This window comes from Balaenoptera borealis (genome assembly GCF_965194805.1).
Source record: "Balaenoptera borealis genome assembly, chromosome: 7".
Taxonomy (NCBI): Eukaryota; Metazoa; Chordata; class Mammalia; order Artiodactyla; family Balaenopteridae; genus Balaenoptera; species Balaenoptera borealis.
Genome location: NC_138864.1, coordinates 71,916,009 through 71,929,262, shown reverse-complemented (window position 1 = coordinate 71,929,262; position 13,254 = coordinate 71,916,009). Strand labels below are relative to the sequence as shown.

General features: G+C 40.4%; 1 long non-coding RNA gene across 1 annotated transcript in view; it reads right to left on the bottom strand.

The window, feature by feature from the left end:
* LOC309631798 overlaps positions 1–13,254 on the bottom strand; it is a 45,872-nt gene that overhangs the window by 21,073 nt on the left and 11,545 nt on the right. The window contains exon 2 of the long non-coding RNA XR_014246557.1: positions 7,970–8,104. This is a non-coding gene — a long non-coding RNA (uncharacterized lncRNA). The remainder of the gene's footprint in view (positions 1–7,969; positions 8,105–13,254) is intronic.

Sequence of the window (13,254 nt, the reverse complement as noted above, 5' to 3'; positions counted from 1 at the left end):
AAAATTGTTCTGAATGGCAACAATTGAGTTCTGTCCCACTCACCACTCTCCTTCACAGTACTCCGTTTGGGATCATTGAGCTGGACCATCCAAGTGCAAAGGAGAAGGTAGTAACCCCCCAAATGTGTATGTTGAATCCGAAACCCCCGGACCTCAGAATGTGACCTTATTTGAAGATAGGGTTTTTTAAGAGATAATCAAGTTAAAGGAGGTCATTAAGCTGAGGGTTTTTTAAGAGATAATCAAGTTAAAGGAGGTCATTAAGGTGGGCTCTAATCTAATATGACTGGTGTCTTTATAAAAAGGGGAGATTTGATCAGAGATACACATAGAGGGAAGGTGATGTGAAGACACAGGGAGAAGGAGATAGCCATCTACAAGCCAAGGAGAAAAGCGTGGAATGGATCCTTCCCCCCACAGTTCTCAGAAGGAATCAAGCCTGCTAACACCTTGAACTCAGACTTCCAGCCTCCAGAACAGGGAGACAATAAATTTCTGTAGTTTAAGCCACCCAGTTTGGGGTACTTTGTTACGGCAGCACCAGCAAACGAACATACCCCATGAGCTAGTACCAAGAAAATTAAAAAGGGGTCTGACCATCCCAACTAACAAAAAGCAGTAGGCTTGGATCTGAGATTTCTTGCATCTTCTAAACACACACCATGGTTTGCTTGTTTCCCTTTTCCTGGCATCTCCCTCTTCTCCCGTATCTCCCCGTCCCCAAAGCTGCTTTCAGGCACACTTTAACCAGATATAAGATGCTGATTCAACGTCCAGGATTTATCACCTGACTTGCCCAGGCATCCCCACTCTATCTCTCTGCCCCAGAATAGTCTCCTTTGTAAAACTAGTTGGTTGGATTTGATAATGAGGACCCCTTTTAGCTACAATATCTGTATAAACATATGTAGTAGGTAATAGGATCCCCTGAGACATTTTGAGAGAAAGAAAGATATGATTAAAACGGCACTTTAGGAAGATAATTAGTGACAATGCAAAGGAGGGATTAGAAAGAGAGAGAAGTAGAGGCTGAGAGACAACAACCATTGTAATTTTTCAAACAGTTGATGTGACCAAATTGTCAGCAGGATTAGACTAGAGCTGTAGTTCTCAAACCTGAGTGTGGGCCAGAATCACCCAGAGGCTTGTTAAAACACAGATTGCTGGGTCCCACCTCTCGAGATTCTGTTTCAGTAGGTCTGAGGAAGAGGCCCAGAATTTCTATTTCTGACAGGTTTCCCAGGTGATTCTGATTCTACCAGTTTAGGAACCACACTGTCGGAATCACTGGGCTAGACTGCCACAGCCATAGTGCTCTAGAGAATTTGGGCTACAAGTCCCATTTTTTTCATCTTATTTTTTTTTTTTTTTTAAGTTTGGCTTTTGGCAAAAACAGGGTTTATTTTTGCTTTTGATCTTGTTTTGGCCTGAATTATCCAAGCTGTTAAAGACACAAGAGTGCCAACTCAATGATAATTGATCATGCAAAATTCTATCTTATTTGGAGCCATATTAACCAGGAATTAGAAGCTTCAGACCCTAAAACTGAGGGGAAAGATTATGAATTGGTGTCCTCAAGTCTGGCTGCAGTCTTCTTCAAGTTAAAAGCCTAGGTGACTACCACTCCTCTTCCTCCAACTTCCCCACCCTGATTGAGCATCACTGATTTATAATATAAAGCCTTCCCCTTTGATTTTCCAGAGCAATTGGTGAATTCACAAATAATGCTTCTGTTCATCATTCTATGTACATTGGCGAAAAATATTACCCCCAATTTACAGATAAAAGAAATGAGGCTGAAAGAGGATGTTACCCCATCTCATTTCTGTTCTTGCCAGGATTTTAATAATTTGCCAAACAAGATTAATGTTCCAGCTCCAGAAGTTCCCCTTAACATATATGATTAGGAACAATATTAGACTTTTTAAATTCACACAACCAGTTTAAAGTAAATCGCCACAGAATTAGAGTCCATTAAAAAGAGCCAATCAGCCCTATCAGACATCGCCACCGGTAAATTATGGGTTTTGCTTGAATATTCATTGTATAAGATTGATCAAATTTCTGTTACTTTTCTCTGTGTTCTTAGAGCTAATTTTATATAAAGGAGCTTCAAGCTACCGATTCAGCAAATAGTCCCTTGTTAAATGAGGAGAAAATAAGCTTCTCTTTTCTGATTTCCTTCAAGTTCATGAAGAGAAAAATTCCAAGAACTGTACTTTCTATCAAATTGAGAAGAGAGATGTGTAATGAGGAAAGAATTTTGTTCAACAATAGCAGCAGTGCCACATAGCTGACCAGCTGGAGCCCAGCCCAGCTGTGGTCCCACAGCCCTCCCTTCCAGCAAGAAGCCAGCGTGGCTCAACAGAGGCGTCCTCACAGAGGGCACCTGCCCTCAGCCTCCATCCCAGGAACCAACCGTCCCCTTCCATAGCAGAGTGTAGGCACTTATAAAACTTTTGTGCCCCGTCCCTCTGTCTCTGTCTCTCTTCCTTTCTGTCTCTTTCTCTCTTCCCAACTCCAATCTTTTAAATCAGTCCTATGGCTTTCACGTGAGCATTTTACTGTGTTGGATCCACCCAGCTGTCCTTGGATTTAAATGAAAAATGAGTTCCTTTTATTTCCTTGGGGACTTAATTTTACTCAAAAGATGAGGGTTACACACTGACACTTTATCTTCATGAGAAAGAGCAAGAGAGAGACAAAGAGACACAGAGAGAGAGGCCATTCCGAGCCCAACGTTTCGACCTCTCCTTCCTGATTGCTATTTAAAGCACTTACTCTGACTCGGAGAAAATGTAATATGTAGTTCCTTAATGTGTTTAGTTAAGGACCTCATGAATCATGTGGATTTCTCTACAACCTAAGTGGTTATTATGCTGACCCAAGGGTGTGCCATTTTGTGGACACTTCATCTTTGTGTCCCTGTTTATTTGTATCGAGCAAGCTCAGTTCTGTAAGACACTGATTAGAGGCACAATGGAAGTTGTTATCTACTGTAAGTTGCATACAGCAAAAAGCTGCCAAGTAGTGTTCATGTAATTGAAGATGCCCAGCTTTCAGGCTTGATTGTGATTTTAGTTTGGGGCTTCCAATTCTAGCTCAGGCTCTCAGTAAGGCCAAGACTATTCCTCATCCTGAATTATTCCTTTTCAGGAACAACACTCCAACCATGAAACCTTGGAGACTGCATACCACTTGTTGCATTTAAAACCTCCTTTTTAACTACAACAATCTCACCCTTAGTCCTCCCCAAACTAATGAACCAAAGCTGCTTCCTTTGTTTACCACCGGATTTCAACTTTTGCAAGGAATTTTACTAAGTGAAGCAAGGCAGTGGGGGATGGTGATGGCCCTGAGTTACTTATATGACTGAGCTGAGCTTGAGGGAGAGGCTGTGCTTTCTTACCAGCTGTTAAACATCAAGAAGAGACAGGCTTCTGTAACCCTTTCCTGGCATGCTAGTTCAAAACAAAAGCCAAACACTCCGTTTTGATAAAGATTTTCCTATGAAAACATACAAACAACATAACACTATGAGTCAAATTCATATCTAAATAAGATTAATAAAATGTGACACTGTGTGTGTCTGTGTTTTGGATTGTCATAAGAAAGTGTGAAAGGAGTTCAACAGTGTCGGCCTCACTGACATCCCCAAATGGTACTGCTATTTGCTTCTTTTTCAAGGAAAGCCACTCTTTTCCCCTGAGGTGTAGGTTAGGAAAACACCAATCTGAAATACAGAAAGAAAATGGCTAGGGTTGGACCTACTCTTCGTCAAATCCCAGAAGTATGTGTATTCAAATGTGGTTCCCTTAAGGGTTAAGCATAGGGTTCCTCCCAGGAAATGACAAATGGTTCCACAGACAAAGTTTTCCTCACTCCCCTGCCCCCAAGATCCAGACTTGCAGACTTCAAAAAGTGCAGACTAGAAAAAGTGCTTGGTTTGAAATAATTTCTGAGCTTTAACTGGCCTCACAAACCACATTCTTTTTACTCTCCTCCCCCAGCCCAGTTTAAAAAAAAAAGAAAGAGGAAAGGAAAATGGCTTGGAATTCTGATGATAGACTTTCATAAAACTGTCCGTGTTTTTTTGCTGAAGCAAAAAAAAGTCTACCTGAAGTATATGACTTCTTCTGTTGTTACTAAAATGTTTGTCTTCAATATAGAGATATTTGTCTTCTATGTTTACTTTTTTACATCTTGAATTCTTACTGTAGTTTTTATTTCCCAATTTTCCATTTTAAAAACTTAATTCCATTTTAGCCCTACCCCCTATGAAGACATCAACTGTTTTGTGAAGCTCCAGGTCCCTGGATATACCTAAACCCTTAAGTCAGTGTCTATAAGATTTTTTTTTTTAACCTGCAGATGCCTGGGACCCACCTCTAAAAATTCTCAGTCAGTAAGTGGTTTGGGGCCTTAAAGAGTATAATTGGTCCTCCGGTGATTTTAATACAGAACCTGGCTGGTAAAATACTGCTACATAATATATACCTCCCCCCGCCAACACACACATACACACACACACACATGCACACACGACTCCCACATAATGACCAGCATCACAGAAGAATGGCCATCATTAAGAGTTCTATTTGTAATTCTATTACAGAGGATATCCTATTTTTTCTTTATTGTTAAACTTCTTGAAAAAGTGGCCAGTCTGTCCTCACTACTCTCCTGCTTCCTAACCCTACCACCTACTTATACTAGGTCCAGTCTAGCTTTCCTCCTAATGATTCCTAGATCAGTGGCCAGTGACCTCTTCACGATAAAGTTCGCTGGTCTTCTTTATTCCCTGCTTCTTAAACACATTTTCAGCCTTAATACTTGACCATCTTTGCCTTCCTCCTTTGGATTAAGGAGCTTTGCACTCTCTCAGGTCTCCTCCTGTCTCTTTGTTCTTTCTCTGGATCCTCATATTCTTTCTGCTGCAAAAATTCCCCTCAGATCTGCCCTTGGCTGTTTTGGTTTCCATCTCCACAACTTCTCCTCTGGCAAGCTTATTCAACCCCACGGCTTCAACCAGCACCTCCTTACCAGGCGGATCCCAGATCTCTCTCTCTAATTCTGACCTCTCTCCCAATCTCCACTCCTTTCCCTTTATTGTTTGCAAGACTCCTTCATCTGGCTCTTCCACTACACCTCCAAAGTAACATGTTCAAAAGGGAATTAATCTTTTCCCCCAAACCACTGCTCATCTGGTATTTCGTGATTCTGTAAGTTGTAGCTCAATCCTCTCACCTATCGAGGTTCGATTCTACAACATCTCTGACTGATTCCTGTCACTAGCCCACAACATTCAAACGGGTATCTAGCCCTGTTGATTCTTCCCCCCAAATATCTCCAACTCAGTCTTCTCCTTTCTAGTCCTACTGCCAGACCATAAATACTATTGTATTTTAAATATAGAGAAGATTTTTTGAGAACAAGAGTATTCAGAGAAAGATTCAAAATGCTCAAGATGAGACTTGAACAATCCTTGAAAGACTGGTAGGACTTAGGTAAGCCAAAGGAGAGGTGGGATGGAATCTGTGGGAAGATCAACATGGGTAAAGGTCCAGATGCAGGAATAACTATGGCGTGTGCACAAGCAATGAGAAGCTGACTAAAGCTAAATGTGTTTATTAGCCTCCAAAGCTTACTCCCTAATAAACCACACATCCAGGTAATCATACCCTTGTGTAATCCCATCCTACTGAATCTCAGTTGGCACTGAGGCTCTCTTTATGATTACAGAATGAGGTAGAAGTGACACTGTGTAATTTCCGTGGCTAAGACAGAAAAAGTCTTGCAGCTTCTGCTTTAGTCCTTTAGAACGCTCTCTGTGGGAGCCAAATAAGAAAACTGACTGCTGTGCTAGAGATGCCTCATGTAGGCATTTCTGTCAACAGTCCCAGCTGAGCCAGGCTTTCAGGCATCTCTGTTAAGGCAAGAGATACATGAACAAAGCCATCTTGGACTCTTTGGACCAGACCAGCTGCCAGCTGAACCTTGAGTGACCTCACTCAATAAAAAGTAGAACACGATAATCACCCAGCTAAACCCTACTTGAATTCCCAGTCCATAAATAAAGAATTTGTTTTAAGCCACTACGTTTTGGGCTAGTTTATTAGGCACCAATTGATAACCGAAGTGCAAAGGTAAATTTTCTTGAGAAGTAGAACATCAGATTAAATATGTAGGCTGGTTCCAAATTATGGAGAGCTTTGAAAACGTCAAGCAGAGAGGCTTTTCTTGCTCATGTACGATAATAGGGAGCTAATAAAAGTTGTTGAGCAAAAGGATGATAATCATAGCTTTGTATACAAGATAGTTCGACAGAAATACACAAAATGCATAGACAAATGGCAAGCATTTGGCAATCTGATACAGAAGATCTAGGGCCTAAACTTTGTTAATACTGAGAAAATTACTAATTTCAGCTTGCTACCACCTCAAGGGGTTGTTGTGATGGGTAAATGGGTCATATACATGACAGTACTTTGAAAGCTCATTCTAAATACCACATAAAATAAATTTTTGTCAGTCACATGAGTGAGAGACTAGAGGCATCAAAAGCAGCTCGAAAGCTGGGATAGCAATCTGGGTGTAGGGTGATGCATTCCTTACTTAGGATGATTGATCTGGTCAGTCTTGAGCTTTATTTCCAGCCACTTTCTGCTGCATAATTTGTATTCTAGCCATACTAACTATGGAGGGTAGCTTCAACATGCCATACCTTTCCTAAGCTTCAACTCTCTTGTTCATGCTCTGCCCTCTACTGCTACATCTTTCTCTGCTTCTCTACCATGCCATTCCTATTCGTTTTCAAGACTCAGCTAGGGTTTTTCTTCTCTTGTAAATTTTTCCTTGATTTTCATAGTTTGAATTATTAGGACCTCCACTATACATTGCACTCAGCAATGATTCCGCATCATATTAAATGGTATTTGTAGGTTTACGTATTTGCCTCTCCAGTGGTACTACACTCTGAGCACCTTTGATTACCTGGCACACAGTAGGGTCTTAATAAGTGTTTTTCTTTTCTTTTTATCAACTAGAACATTGGGGATAACAATATAAGAAAGATTGAAACAAGTAGCATAAAGGAAAAAAATAGGAATTTATGATTGATTGAATTTGGAGAATGACGACTGTGGAAGAACCAGGGATGATCCTGAAGTTTCAGATGTGTATGACTGGGAGAACATTAACGCACAAAGAGATTCAGGAAAAATGATATGGATTCTGGACATAATAAAAGAATTTTGGAAAGTTTTGATGTGAGTATGTTGAATTGAGAAAATGACAAAACATCCAAATAGAAACATCTAGAACTAGTTGTATATATAAGGCTAATGTTGAGTTCATAGAACAAGAATCAACCTTTAGTGGTAGTGCTTACATTAGAGTGGTGATATTTGGTTGTCTCCTTGATAAAAGGTCTTCTCAGAGAAATAGTGTACAGAGAGAAGAGGTGGCTCATCTTTATGGACCAAGAGAAAGAAAGGACTTACAGAGGGAAACTGAAATAAGCCAGCATTAATAAGGCTACCAGTAGTGATGTCACAGAAACTAGCAGCTGTTGCCTGCTATTCAGCAGCAGATGGACATCCTGCACCATCTCAAAGATACCACGTGCAAATCTAAGTTCAAATTCACAACTCTGCCTTTCCCCCTACTTTCGCCATCTCTGTTAATGACATCATCATCCACTCAGTGTTCCAAAGGACATTTAGGAATCATTCACAACTCTTTTCTTAATCCTGACATTCTCACAGCAAATTCTATGAATGTGTCCTTGAAATATGATTCTCCTCTTCTTTTTCCCGTCCAGCCTACCACCACCGTGTCATGTGATACAGCAGCTTTTTAACCACCTGCCTCCAGTATCAGCACCCTATGATGTATTCTTCTGTTGCCAGAATAATTGTTCTAAAACACAAAAGTGCCCTACTGAAAATCCCTCAGTGATTCTCCATACCTTACAAGATATACCTTTGTCCTCCATGACATGGATACTGCCTACTTCTCCGCTTCTCCTGTGATTCTTTACCGCAAGCAGCCCACATGTTCCGGCCATGGGAAATTATATTCAGATATTTCAAACACAACATGCCTGAAAAAGAATTTATAATTTTCACAATTTATAACCTTTCACAAGAGATCCACTCTTCTGTCTCAGAAATGTTACCACAACAAGGCAGAAACCTCGTAGGTATACCCGTTTCTGATTCTCACATCCCAAATCCACCTAATTCTCTTCTCACCCGATGTTATCACCCCAGACCCCATTACCATTCATCTCTTATCTGGAAGAGTCTCTTAAAGGGTCATGTTCCAGTTTCCTCTCTCAAATCCATTCTCTAGACCACAGACAGAGTTATCTTTCTAAACAAAATCTGATCAGGGTTAGCATTAGAGTGAGAGTTAGGGTTAATGTTTGGACTAGGGTTTAACAATCTTCAGTGGATTCTCACTGCTGCTAAGACAAATTCCTTAAGATGCCTTTCAAGGCTCTCCCTGATTGTCCTCTGGATAACCTGGAATATCCCTCTATGAACTCAACCCCTACCTCACCCATCTCCCTTCCTTTGGCTATGTGGCACCCATTGTTTACGGACTGAATGTTTGTGTTTCCCGCCCCCCACCCCCCACCCCGCAAAAAAATTTCAAACGTTGAAACCCTAATCCCCAGTGTGATGGTATTTGGAGGTGACACTTTGTGGTGGTAATTCGGTTTAGATGAGGTCATGAGGGTGAGGCTTTCATGAGGGGATTAGTGTCCTTTTAAGAAGAGAAAGAGAGACCAGAGCTCTCTCTTTCTTTCTCTTCCATGTGAGGACACAGCAAGAAGGCAGCCATCTGTGAGCCAGAAGAGAGTTCTCATCAGGAACCAAATCTGCAGGCACCTTGACTTTGGACTTCCTAGCCTCCTGAACTGTAAGAAATAAATGTCTTTTTTTTAAGTCCCCAGTCATGGTATTTTGTTATGGCAGCCCAAGCTGACCAAGACACCATTCTAGTTCTGAGTCTGTCATTTCCTCAGAGTTCTTCCCTGTGTCCCATGGCCAGGTCAGGGCCCCTGTCATGTACTCCCATAGCACCCCACATATTTCCTGTCAGAGGATTCATTAGTTTATTATGCAGACATGCTTAATGCCTGTCACAGTGCCTGAGACAGAGTAGGCATAAAATTAGTACTTAATAAATGAATGAATAACTCGATTGAACCATGGTGCTATATTTTATATATTCCTGTTTATTTCATGCAGTGCCAACCTAACAAACTCTAACCCATCAGGATTCATCATCTCCTCTTGGGGATTCACCTTAATATTCTCAGGCAAGGTTAGATACCTCATTTCTGTTTTCCCACAAAAAGGTCTCTATCACATTGTTTTGTTTCTCTCTCACACATCTCCGCTAAATTATGAGCAACTTGAAGGCAATTTTCATCTTAAGCATCCTTCTCTTCTCAGTGCCTCTGATTCAATACATGTTTGCTGAATGAATGGACAAATGATTCCCCTGAGAAGGAGGTAGGTCAAGTAATATTTCTTCCAATGTTGAGGATGGAGCTATCCTAACTATTAAGTGATTCCAGTTCTTCACTACCATATTTGGAAGGTATTGTAAACATGTACAAAACAACATTCTATCTTTTAAAAGGTGTGTAGAAAATAAGGGGGTAAATATGGTAATTTTACATTAGGAAAACACCTTCAGTTACTTGTGACACCACTCTGCCAATTCCTTATTGGTCACTACAGTGCATCTTTTGGCCCACTCTTTACTTCGAAAAACAACTTAAGTAGTGGAGATTCCTTAATGTTCTTTGGGAAATTTGTCTAAAACATTAAAGGCCATTCGATTTTAAGTTGTGTCATGAGTTTCCACTATTCTTTCTCAATTATTTTTCTATTTGTAATCCTTCAATTTATCACCATCATTCTCTGACTTTACTTTCTACAAATATTTTGGAGATGAAGTCGACAGAAAGAAAAGATTAAAGTTCCAAGAATTGATGAACTGTACTATTTCAGACCTTTGCCACTGACTGGTCACAAGACATTGATGGAACCACTTTAGGTCTCTGGAATAACTCCATTATGCCTTACATGAAGTGCAGCAATTAGGACTATAAAAATAGAGCAAATGGTCTCTTCAATCCCTTCTTTCTCCCTGCTCCTGCCATGGGCTTTCGTAGCCAGTGAGGCTTTTTCTGGACAGTTTCTTCAGCTTGAAGAACATTTTGTATTATTTGAGACAATTATAGATGGCTCACATTGATTTGCCATATTTTTTACTAGTCTATCTTTCTCATGACTGCGAGCTTCCTTTTAAAAAAAATTATTGAGGTGAAATTCACATAACATAAAATTAACCATCTTAAAATATAAAATACAGTTAGTACATCCACAGTGTCATGCAATTATAACTACTATATAGTTCCAGAACATTTTCATCATCATCAAAGGAAACCCCATACCCATTAAGAAGTCATTCTCCATTGCCACCAGTAGTATGTTTTCTGTCTCTATAGATTTACCTATTCTGGATATCTCAAATAAATGTGATCATACATTATACAACCTTTGATGTCTGGCTTCCTTCACTTAGCATAATATTTTTGATGCTCATCTGTGTTAAAGCATGTATCATTACTTCGTTCTTTCTATGGCTGAACAAAATTCCATTGTATGGATACACCACATTTTGTTAATCCACTCATCTGTTGATGGACATTTGGTTGTTCCCACCTTTTGGCTATTGTGAACAGTGCTGCTATGAACATGTTAGCTTCTTAAAAACTGGAATTATTTACCTTGATACCCTTAGTGCCTGGGAAATTGGTTAATCAAAAGTCTGTTGAGTGTACTGATATAAGCTAATGTTTTAATGGGTATACAGAGACAAGCTCACACACACACACACAAATTCTGCTTCTCCTCCTATCTTCCTCATCTCAAGTAATGATACCAACATCCACTTAGCAGCCCAAGGCAGAAACTTCTCCCCCACTTTCTATATTTAATTAATCACCAAGTCCTAAGAATTCTAAGTCTTAAATATCTCTCAAATCTGCTCTCTTCTCTCTAACTATCTTCACTGCTTCAGCCTTAGGTTAGGCCCTCATCATTCTGGCACTATTACAATGCCTTTCTAAGTGACTGCCCAGCCTCCAGGCTCTTTCCTCACTGCTTGGTCATCCTACTAAAACATAAATCAGATGGCATCAGTCTCCTGCTTAAAACCCTCCATGGAGCAGTTCTCCATGGACTATACATTAAAAGAAGACTCCTTAAGATAGCACAAGATGCCCTTCCTAATTTCTCTTTACTTTATTGATAGCCTTATTATTTTCCCACTGCTCTTTAACTATACCCTAACTTCTAATTCTGAATATGTATTTTCCCTCCCCAAACATTTTCCCTCTTCTTTCATGCCTCCATTCACTCAGCAAATGTTAAGTGAGTACCAACTCTGCCTCAAACTATGCTAGGTTCTGTTGACACAGGGGTGAATAAGACAGGCTAGGTTCCAGGTCTCATGGGACCTACCTTATAGAGCAGAGGCAATGTTGACATTTGAGGTGGATGATCACATGTTATGGAATCTGTCCTGTGTACTGTAGGATATTTAGCAGCGTCCCTGGCCTCTATCCACTAGACACCAGTAGCACACGACACACCTTGTTGATAATAATTGTTATAACATTAATTATTTTTGAGTACAAATTATGATTAAATGTCACCTGCCTCTACACATGTGGTAACATCTCCCTAGAAAGGGTTTTCTTTTCTTTTCTGCCTGATGAATTTCCTCCAAGAGTCAATTTCAACATTCCCTTTCCCTGCTCAACCTTCCCAAGTAGAATCCGTTACTTCTTGCTCTTTGATCCTCCTTATGGACTCCCTTAAACCTTGTTAATACATTGTACACTGAATAAGTGCAAAATATCTTTGTTCTAATGAGATAATGCCTTATTTTCTCCAGTTAGGTAAAGTAATCCTTCCCCAGTAGTGAACTGCCCCTACTTCAAATTTTAGTAAACAAGGGATTTCAGTATATGCAGATTTAGTTTTATGTACTTTTTTTAGTTCCAGTATATAAGAATTATGAGTCACTCCTGTTGGGGATAATTAGAAAAAGAAGAAATTGGGTGTTGGGAATAAAAAAGTAAAGTAAAGCAGATGGCATGGCAGTAACAGAGGTTTTTGCCTTGAGGCTTTAGGAAATAAGGGAATCTGAGGAGACATAAACCAAGACCTTAAAATGGTACTCCTGCAGCTGCAAGGAAGGAGGAAAGTGATATTTGTGTGAGAGGGGCCTGATGGCATGTGCTTTAGAGAGTTATCTCTGGGACTGAGGATGCAGGAGTCAACAATTCGAATCACGATATCTGGAAGGCACTGAACATTTGGATGGAGAAAGAGATACAGGGGGAAAAATCCTTTCACATGCATATTATCTTTAGCAAAGCAAAGCAAATTTATGGGCATTTCATTGAAATGGCAGGGGAGAAAGACCCTGAGAAATTTCTACTGAGCAAGATATGGTAAATGGAAAGCAATTGTACCATAACCATTATTAGTAATTTAAGACATGAAAAATGTCACTGATACTCTCTTCATTTAGCATGCTGTCTTGATGCTCTAGAGATGATACAAAGATTTATAAGGGCCTGCCTTTAGTCCCTCTATAACCTTATTTTCTCCCTAAAATCTTAAGTACCTCAAACTGAAATATCTCCGTCCCCTCACAACTGGGGAGGATCTACTGCATTTGTGATGTCTCCTGAGATGGTAATCTATATCTTATCCCTCTATGCCTGCATCTGCACCTGGCACAATTGGAACTCCATCACTGATTGTTGAGGATGCAATCCAAAACAAGATGTGGCTAGAGGAACTAGTAAAACCCATCGTCTTGCAGATGGACATTCTGAGAGAAAAGTGAAGATTGGGAACAGGTGCAACAGCAATGGAATCAGCTGCAGGCAATAGCTGGAAGTCAGAAGCAGGGAAAGCACAGAGATAACTAGTATGTGCTGGGCCAAGCCAGGAGTGCCATCAGTGAGGTCCTGCAAGAAGGAATGCAGGTGTCGCAACAGGTGCTGGAATACAGATCCCTGAGGAAGTAGATACAGGCAGGTAGGTCTGCAACAGTAGCAGACATGAATGTGGAGACATGGTGCTGAAGTCTAGGGGCAGGACTCCAGTCGCCAGGGTGTCAGAAAAGGTTGGGTTGCCAAGATCGTATCTC